General features: G+C 47.5%; 1 non-coding gene across 1 annotated transcript; it reads right to left on the bottom strand.

Moving 5' to 3' along the window:
• Positions 1–8,256: 8,256 nt before the first annotated feature.
• On the bottom strand, positions 8,257–8,454 carry LOC119966714. The gene has a single exon (XR_005460822.1). It is a non-coding gene; the product is annotated as a U2 spliceosomal RNA (small nuclear RNA).
• Positions 8,455–10,239: the final 1,785 nt, after the last annotated feature.

Here is a 10,239-nt window from a genome sequence, read left to right as displayed (position 1 = left end):
GTACATACCACTGTCTGCATCAACAGGGCTGAGGTGGAGATGGTTGACAGCTTCAAATTCCTGGGTGCACACATCACCAACAATTTCTCCTGGTCCACCCACATCGAGGCTATGACCAAGAAAGCACAACAGTGCCTTTACCTCCTCAGGAAACTAAGGAAATTTGGCATTTCCACATTGACTCTTACCACGTTTTACAGATGCACCATAGACAACATCCTATCTGGCTGCATCACAGCCTGGTATGGCAACTGCTCGACCCAAGACCGTAAGAAACTACATGGGGTTGTGAACATAGCCCAGTCCATCATCCATCCATTGACTCTGTCTACACCTCCCCATGCCTTTGGAAAATGGGCAGCATAATCAAAGACCCCTCCCACCCAGCTTACTCACTCTTCCAACTCTTCCATTGGGCAGGAGATACAAAAGTCTGAGAACACACACTAACAGGTTCAAAAACAGCTTCTTCCCCCCTGTTACCAGACTCCTGAATGACGCTCTTATGGACTGAACTGATCTCTATACGCATCTTCTCTACTGTTGTAGTGCTGTACTCGTATATGCTTCACCCGTTGTCTATGTCTATGTATTTACATTGTGTATTTATCGTATTTCCTATGTTTTCATGTATGGAACGATCTGCCTGGACTGTACGCAGAACAATGTGTGAATTCTGGCACTTGCGCAGGCATTTTCTCAGAAGGAGGGAGATAGTATCATCCAGATAGATGGCAACAAAATCCTTGCACACTGGAAATCTGTCCTTACTCTTGGATGATGCCTTAAAACACTGATCTGAGAGAATGAAAACCAAAGAAGTGCACTGAGGTGACTGAAAATGAAATGAAATGAAATGAAAATCACTTATTGTCACGAGTAGGCTTCAATGAAGTTACTGTGAAAAGCCCCTAGTTGCCACATTCCGGCGCCTGTCCGGGAAGGCTGGTACGGGAATCAAACCATGCTGCTGGCCTGATTGGTCTTCTTTAAAAGCCAGCGATTTAGCCCAGTTTCTTATGCATATGATTACATGGCCTGTCTAAACAGCAGACAGGGTAAAGCATCTTTGAGAGATATCATTATTGGTGTTACCCTGTTGGGCAAGTTGTACTGCAGATGATTCAAGAGCTAGCACATTATCCAAGGCATCGTGCAAAACCTCAATGTTGTACATCAAAGTCCCAGGAATAGTGGTTGTAAAACCCTCCATGATGGCCATTTTATGCTAATATCTCCAGCAATCTATCATGCTCACAAAATGTCCTCCTGTTAAAAGCTGGGTCTCTCAAGGACAGCACAGTGGCACAGTGGTTAGCACTGCTGCCTCACGGCGCCAAGGTCCCAGGTTTGATCCTGGCTCTGGGTCACTGTCCGTGTGGAGTTTGCACATTCTCCCTATGTTTTTGTGGGTTTCACCCTCACAACCCAAAAATATGCAAGGTAGATGGATTGAAAAAATGAATTGGGTACTCTAAATTCATAAAACAAAAGCTGGGTCTCGACAGAAGGGGTGGATCCATGGCAGTTTGTAAACCCAAGGGGTAAGGAGTTTTCCGTTTTTTTCGCTGGTGCACAAGGTATTCTCAAGGATTAACTTCTTTGTTATGAGTAAGACTTTGCTCCGTGGGGTAATGAGTGTGGAGTATTTGGTGATGGTCATTTCAGACCATGCGCCGCATTGGGTGGATTTGAAGCTGGAGGTGGGTTGGGCACAGTGCGGGGGTTGGAGTTTGGATGTGGATCTGTTGGCTGACCTTAGGTTTTGAGTTAAAATTTCCAGGGCCCTCAGGGATTATGTGGCACAGAATGAGAATCGGACGGTCATCCCCTCTACGTTATGGGAGGCATTAAATGTGGTGATCAGGGGAGAGGTTATTTTGTACAAGGCTCATTTGGATAGGAAGGCCAGGCAGGAGTGTCAGGAGCTGGTGAATGAGATTCTAGTTGTGGATAGCGAGTATGTGAGTGATCCCATGGCAGAGATTTGGGCACCAGGAAGAAGCTACAAATACAGTTTCACCTATTTTCTATGGGCCGGGATGTGACAGCTGCGGTGGTAAAGTGGGCGGTGTGCAGGCATGGGGAGGCTTTTTGCCCATCAGTTAATGTGACAAGAATCTGGTAGAGAGATTTTGCAGATGTGGGAGCCAGGTTGGGGGGGAGGGGGGGAGGGGGATTGGTGTCTGCCCCATAAAAGGTCAATGGGGTCTTTCAGTGCTTCTATGAGGGGCTTTGTAAGTTGGTGCCTCCAGAGGGTGAACGGGGATGTTAGAGTTTTTAGAGGGGTTGGAGTTTCCCTAGGTAGAGGAGGAGTTGCAGGAGGAATTGGGTGATATTATGGGGATATTGAAGAGGTTCTGCTCTTTTTCAGGGCCTGAGTTAAGTGTTGGGAAAAGTGAGTATTTTGTGGTTGGCAATGGGGATGGGAGGTGAGGGGGCTGCCTTTTCGGTATGCTGGGACTAGCCTCCACTATCTGGGGGTCCAGTTGGCACAGGATTGGGTGCAGCTTCGCAAGCTGAACTTTAATAGTTTGGCGAGTAGGGTAAGGGTGGATTTGCAGAGTTGGGGCAGCCTTCCATGACTCTGGCAGGCCGGGTGCAAGTAATTAAGATTAATATATTGCCAAGATTTGTGTTTTTGTTTCAGTGCCTTCCGGTTTTCCTGTCTAAAGTGTTTTTCTAGGGCTGAAGCAACTTATAACATGTTTTATACAGGCGGGGGTAACTGCCTTGGATTTAGAGGGCGGTCTTACAGAGGGAGAGGCAGGTGGGGGGTTGGCACTGCCGAACTCGTTGTTTTACAATTGGGTGACCAATGCAGGGAAGGTGTTAGGTTGGTTCAGGGACCAGGAGGTTGCCTGGGTACAGACGGAGTTTGGGTCATGCAAGGGGTCGTCTCTGGAGGCTTTGGCGATGGCCTCTCTGCCTTTTGCTCCAGCGAAGCATTCGCCAAATCCGGTAGTTATCTCCACATTAAGGATATTGCAGCAGTTCCACCAGCATTTTAAGTGAGGAGGGAGGTGTCACGTGGCCCATTATCATTTGTTTCAACCGGGGAAACTTGATGCCACTCTCGGGGGAGGGGGTAGAGGTAAGGGGTTGGAGAGGGTAAAATACCTATTTTTGGAGGTTGGTTTGCTGACTGGGAGGAGCTAAGGGAGAAAGTAGGCCTTGGTGTGGTGGATATGTTTAGGTGCTTTCAGGTGTGCGACTGGGTCCAGTGAGCTTTTTCAACATTCCCGGGGTTGCCGCCATCCACATGTGAGGTTGGCAAAAGGCATCATGCTGCTACTCACCTTTGATCCATTTTCTTTTTTTTTTAAATGTATTTTATTCCAAACATGTGTAAAAAACAGTAACATAGACAACAATACACCCCACAACCTCACAGTCCACAATTTGTACAAATTTTTCCCATTTAACACCTACCCCCCCCCCCCCCCCCTCCCCCCATCCCATCCCCCTCTCCTTGCAACGAACAGTTCCTCAAACATCATCATGAACAATCCCCACCGTGTCTCGAAGACCTCCGCCGCGCAGCACGGTAGCATTGTGGTTAGCACAATCGTTTCACAGCTCCAGGGTCCCAGGTTCGATTCCGGCTTGGGTCACTGTCTGTGCGGAGTCTGCACATCCTCCCCGTGTGTGCGTGGGTTTCCTCCGGGTGCTCCGGTTTCCTCCCACAGTCCAAAGATGTGCAGGTTAGGTGGATTGGCCATGATAAATTGCCCTTTGTGTGTCCAAAATTGCCCTTAGTGTTGGATGGGGATAGGGTGGAGGTGTTAACCTTGGGTAGGGTGCTCTTTCCAGGAGTCGGTGCAGACTCGATGGGCCGAATGGCCTCCTTCTGCACTGTAAATTCTATGATCTCTATGACCCTTCAACACAAATGTAATCTTTTCCAAGCGGAGAAAATCGTACAGGCCCCCCAGCCAGTCCGCCACCCCAGGCGGCGTTTCCTATTTAGTAAGATCCTTTGCCGGGGAAAGGGATCCTTTGCCCTTAGAGAGGTGAAGGCCACAACATCGGCCCCCTTCCCCTCCAGCAGCTCCAACATTTCTGATACCCCAAAGATTACCACCATTGGGTCCAGCCTGACCTCCACCCCCATAATCTTAGATAATGTCCCAAACACCGCTTCCCAGTAGGTCTCCAGCTTCCCGCAACCCCAGAACATGTGCGGATGATTCGGTGGCCCTCACCCACTCTTCTCGCACTCATTGGCCACCCCTGGAAGAAGCCACTCATCCTCGCCCAGGTCATATGTACCCTGTGCACCATATTGAACTGAACCAAGCTTAGCCACACGCAGGAGGTTGAATTCACCCTAAGCATTGCCTCACACCACAGTACCCACCTTATTTCCACCCCAACCCCTTCTGCCATTTGTCTTGATCCTCACCACTTGCGCCCCCCACTGCTCCCACAAACAGCCATATATGTCCCCAATCCTACCCTCTCCTGACTGATGCGGGAGCAGCAGTTGCTCCAATAGTGTGTACTCTGGGAACCGGGGAAACAATTTGATCCATTTCATAATATGCAAATCAAACTCCATCAAGAAACTTGGTTGATTTCAGTGCTACATCACTCAGTTACTCATGCAGCCACACCCATCTCCAGCCAGTACCAAGGTGAAATGTAAAAGTCAACCTTATTTTACCAGTCAGTGCGCTATTGAATTCAAATCAAAAAAACTTGTTGATTCTTTTTCTAATTAACTGCCAGTTATTTCAGAATTTAGAACATAGAACAAACAGGGCAGAAGGAGGCCATTTGACCCATCGAGTCTGCACCAACCCACTTAAGTCCTCACTTCCATCCTATCCCTGTAACCCAATAACCCCTCCTAACCTTTTTGGACACTAAGGGCAATTTATCATGGCCAATCCACCTAACCCTACATATCTTTGGACTGTGGGTGGAAACCGGAGCACCCGGAGGAAACCCACGCAGACACAGGGAGAACGTGCAGACTCCGCAGACAGTGACCCAAGCCGGGAATCGAACCTGGGACCCTGGTGCTGTGAAGCCACAGTGCTACCCACAATGCTACCGTGCTGCTTGGTACTTCAAAGAACATATGGCAATGCGATAGTAGTTGTTAACCTACCGTGCCTCTCCACTTGAATTTTAATTGGGACCTAGCTCCTACCAATCTCTACCAGCAGCTGGAAATACCAATGCTTCTTGTCCTACTGCCGGTAGAATAGGCCATAATCAGGGCTGTCTCCAGTCCGTTAAAATCAGCCAGGGCATGGAAATCACAGAGATCTAAAACATTTCAGGTGCCAGGATGAAAAACCTGTGTTTAGAGATCAGGCCGCTTGAGAGGGGCCATTAAATTTCCGTTATAAGTTTTATTTCATGGAAAAAATTCCAATGGTGCAAGGAAAATGAACTAGATTCATACAAGTAAGTTGATTGATTGCCATGTGACTCCCTAATGTGACACGATCATATACAAGAGCCCAAAGCATCTGGCATCCGGATCAACAAAATCTGGACTTATGTTGGGAGGTGTCCTGCAGAAATCCTGACATACGCACATGCATTGATATTGCCCAGAAAGTTCAATTTAAAAGGCTGATATCTGCTGCCTTGGACCCTCCGCAAATGTCCCTGACACTGAGCTCAGTGTCAGAGACTTGAGCCAGATATGCAGACCTTACCTGAATACTTACCCAGGAAATGCCACATTGGTTAATAACTGGTCTAACACAGAGATTTGCCAACGTAACTGAACTGAGAACCACAACCAGTCCCCTGACAATTCCCTAACCTGACCCGACCCGACCCGACCCGACTATTTATCTACACCTCCATCTACCTAACCCATCCCAACCTGCTCCCTACCCCACAACACCACCCGACCTGACGACCACCACTCCTGACTACTTTCCCAACCTGACTACCTGCTCACTCTGAAGCATATACATTTTTGTCATCTCCTTCATCTGTAGAATCAACATTGACATATTCTTTCAATTCACCTGAGAGCTTTTCGAAACTCTTTCATTCGAATCTGGTGAATCTTAATTTTTAGACAAAGAACAGCCTTCTAACAATATGTTGGATCCATTGTCCCTGCCCTTTTACCAGACTTAACCAATTACATTATCTCATTCACCCCTCCCGGCCACCTCTCTCATGACCTCCTCATGCCATATAATTCCATCCTTCCAATGCCATCCATATCCCATTCTTTCCTTTCTTCCCATTTCATTCACATCCTTCTCTTCCCACTCACATTCCTCCCATCAATTTCATCACATCGCTCAACGAAACAGCCTCTGCAGCTTTGGTGTTGTGTTTCCCTTACTTCCATTGTCTTTTTCCACCAACCCCTTCCTCACTATTATCATTGCAACAAGCACCACCAACAACCATCGTCAGCTGCATGAGCATCACCCACTGCAGTGGTTCCCACTACCCGCTTGCTTCCTCTCTCTGCATATATGCCTTAAAATGATCAAATCAAAACAATCCAGACAGACAAAAACTGACTATTATTATAGATTGCTAAAATATTGCTCCTTTTATGGAGTTATTCACATCAAATTCTGTTCTAATCATGGGCAAAATTCACCGAAGACCTTCGTGAAGCCCTTGACCGGCGGGCAAAAACGGCGCTGATGACTCCGGCGTCGGGGCCCGCTTATAAGCCCTAAATCTCCCGTCCCGAAAGGGCCAGCAGCGGAGTGACGCTGTACGCGTCAGTTTCACCCGCTGCGGAAGTGGCGCGGCGGTTGATGTCGGGCAGAGTTCTGCGGTGTGAATTATAATGGCAGAACCCAGAAACTTTGCCAAATGTTTTTCCCTCTCTCTCCGCGCGTTTTTCCTGTTGTTGTGAAACTGACCTGAAATCGCAGAGGCTGAAGCAGAAATAGACAAATCCAGACACATCTCCCACCCCGGGATCCCAGCATTTCCCTCTGCATTCTAACCAGGCAATATTCCTGGGTTTAGGCAGATTGCAATATACTCACCAAAGCCCTGCTCTCAGCCAGAGGACGGACGGGACTCCCTCTCTCTGTCTCTCTCTCTCTGTCTGTCCCCACAATCTCCCCCTCTCTTTCTCTCAAACAAAGACAAGGCAGCTGGGAGGAAGGGGAGCCTTGAGGAAGATCTGCTGATGCCCCCATCCAATGGATGCCCGGGGCCAACGCACCGTCGCCCCCCCCCCTCTGCACACCGCTGCCCCCTACCCCTACCCCCCTACCTCTACTTCTACCCCCACCCCCCCACCTCTACCCCTACCCCCACCCCCCACCCCTACCCCTACCCCCCTACCCCACCCCCCACCTCTACCCCCACCCCTAACCCCACCCCCCCACCCCTACCCCCCCACCCCACCCTCCTACCCCCCTACCCCCCCAACCCCTACCCCCCCACCCCCCTACCCCCCCTACCCTCCACCCCCCCTACCCCCACACTCGATGTAGGTAACTGAACGGCGTCAACCATTATCAATGGTTGACGCCGTTATAAACCTACTTTGATTTTCGCCGACGTGACCCGTGGCCACGTCGGCGGGACTTCGGCCCATCCAGGCCGGTGAATAAAAAAGCTTAAAAAAACAATGGCATCCCGCCGGCGGCAGCCGTTTTCCGAGGCGGCCGGCGGGATTTGAAGAACGCCGTTTTATGGCGGGTGGGTGAATCTTTAACATGGCGGGAGCGGCAATATCGGCTGCGCCGGCCGATTCTCCGACCCTGCGTGGGGTTGGAGAATTTCGGCCCATATCTTACATTGGCAGCAAATGTCTGTGAATGAACAAAAGGTGAGGGCTGGGCTGAACGAGACTGTAAATGCCCTTGTGTCCTCTCACTCCACATACAGTGAAATAACGTGCCAATGATCACTCTTACGATTCACATGCGAGAAGTGGCCACTTAAGTGGAATGCACCAAAGGACCCAAAACCAGTGGAACCATACCCCAAGAAACAATGCTCTCAGAAGAAAAACAAATTGATGGCGAATATTAACAACAAAGAGAAAAATAGAAAGAAGCAGGAATAGATTCTCATTACAAAATGGGCTGAAGTGACTAATTAGTGCAGGAGTTAATATTGAGATTTTAAAACAAAATTGAAACAAACGGCACATCAAAAAAGTAAGATGATGATATTTGAAATATTACTTATTTTGCAATATTTATGGCCCAAACAAACCACAGAAAAAATTTGAAGTATTGTATGATAAATATGTTAGTTTAGAACTATGAATGCAAATATTTCTTTTTTTTAAATTACTTTTTCTGAGTTACAAAGCCAAGGCTCAGTGTGGACAAGGGTGAACAACTAATCCAGCTCCTTGCCGGCTCCAAAAACCAATTCAAATTCAAATTGAATCCAATTGATGGTCCCCACAAGAGAGACATACCAGATCTGAGCTAAAAGGCAGAGCAGATACTACACTTGACCTTAGCCAAAAGGCCAAGAAGCGATGAATACAAATATTGCAATGAGTAAAGAGTTTTTCTGACTTGACTTGACTTGTCAGTCATCTTGTCATACACTTGACTTACGAAAGTTAGGGATAATGTGCACACCTGCGATTTAAAAAAAAGAACCTACATTTGCATAGCAATGTGTCACATTTCTCAGGTTGTCTTCAGGCACTTACAATCCAATTAATTATTTCCTGATATATCATCCTCTGTTATGTTGGCAAAACAGCACAGCCATTTAGCACACAGTTAATGAGATAGTTCTACCAGTATTTCTAGCATTGTGTGATAGGGAGTGAATGTTGGCTGGGACCATCTGAGAAATTTTGTTCTTCAAGTAGTGGCAGGGGATCTTCTATATCCACCTCAACCAGAAAGGCAGGCCTAGGCTCAACAACTAATCCAGAGGTCAACAGTTCTGGCAATGCAGTACTCTTTCATCATGTTACTGGAACATTGGTTTATATGGACCCAGCCCCATATAAATCACGATATTATGTAATACTTTAATAGACTAAGTTTCTATTCCCTGGAACCAAGAAGAATAAAATGTGATCTAAATAAAACATTTAGTAAGTTTGATAATAAGGATTCAGCCATAAGGGCAGCACGGTGGCGCACTGGTTAGCACGGCGGCCTCACGGCGCTGAAGACCCAGGTTCAATCTCGGGCCCGGGTCACTGTCCATTTGGAGTTGCACATTCTCTCCGTGTCTATGTGGGTCTCACCCCCACAACACGAGAAAGATGTGCAGCCTAGGTGGATTGGCCATGCCAAATTGTCCCTTAATTGGGAAAAAAAGAATTGGGTACTCTAAATTTTGTTTTTAAAAAGGTTCAGTCATTTGGGACAAAAAATGAGGAGAAATTTATTCACTTAAAAATCAGTGAATATTTGAAATTCTCTACCCTAGCAAACTGTGGATTTCCAGTGGTTGAGTATATTCAAGACTCTGTGTGGGGGTTTGCACATTCTCCCCTTGTCTCGCCCAAAGATGTGCAGGGTAGGTGGATTGGCCACACTAAATTACCACTAAATTGAAGAAAAAAAGTACATTCAAGGCAAATGTCGAAGGTTCTGATATATATTTTTTAATAAATGTTTTTTATTGGGTTTTTGAACAAAGTATATTTAGAGTTATGTACACAGAATAAAATATATATATATAGAAGAGAAGAAAACAGAAAAAAAACCTTGCAGGGTATTATGCACTAGCTCAACAACAGCAACTCTGTACAATTGGCAATATTATTTTTAACACATAAGTAGACACCTGTTTGTGGGGGGGGGGGTGGGGGGGGTGGGGGGGGGGGGGGGGGGGGGGGGGACTGGGGAGGTACATATACATTTGCCGGAGAAACAGTTACATTGGTTATGTCCAATACAGAGAAGGCAATACGCGATTGGATCTGGTGTTGGTGTTGCTACTTGCTTCTCCCGGCCGGTTTTCGCTGACGTTGTCGTCTCGCGTTCACCTCAGCTTCAGCCGTTGCCTCGTCTTTCACCTGGATTCTCCGTGCTCTCTGTTCCTGTATTTGCCAAGTTTGTTATCTTTTCCCATGCCCTCCTTCCGGCTATCATTCCCTTGCCTCCCCCACCCCCCTCGCTGGTTCTCCTCCCGGTCTATCTTTCCCTCTCATGCCTTGGCTACTTTCGCCTGATTCTTGGCTACCTGGCTATTCCTCTGCTTGTTCATTGGCCACAAACAATGGTCCTGGAACAATTGCGTGAATGGCTCCCACGTTCTGTGGCAGCCATCGTCTGACCCTCGGATGGCGAATTT

This window comes from Scyliorhinus canicula, chromosome 5 (genome assembly GCF_902713615.1).
Source record: "Scyliorhinus canicula chromosome 5, sScyCan1.1, whole genome shotgun sequence".
NCBI lineage: Eukaryota > Metazoa > Chordata > Chondrichthyes > Carcharhiniformes > Scyliorhinidae > Scyliorhinus > Scyliorhinus canicula.
Note: the sequence above shows the minus strand (reverse complement) of the source record. Positions and strands in the feature narration are given on the sequence as shown.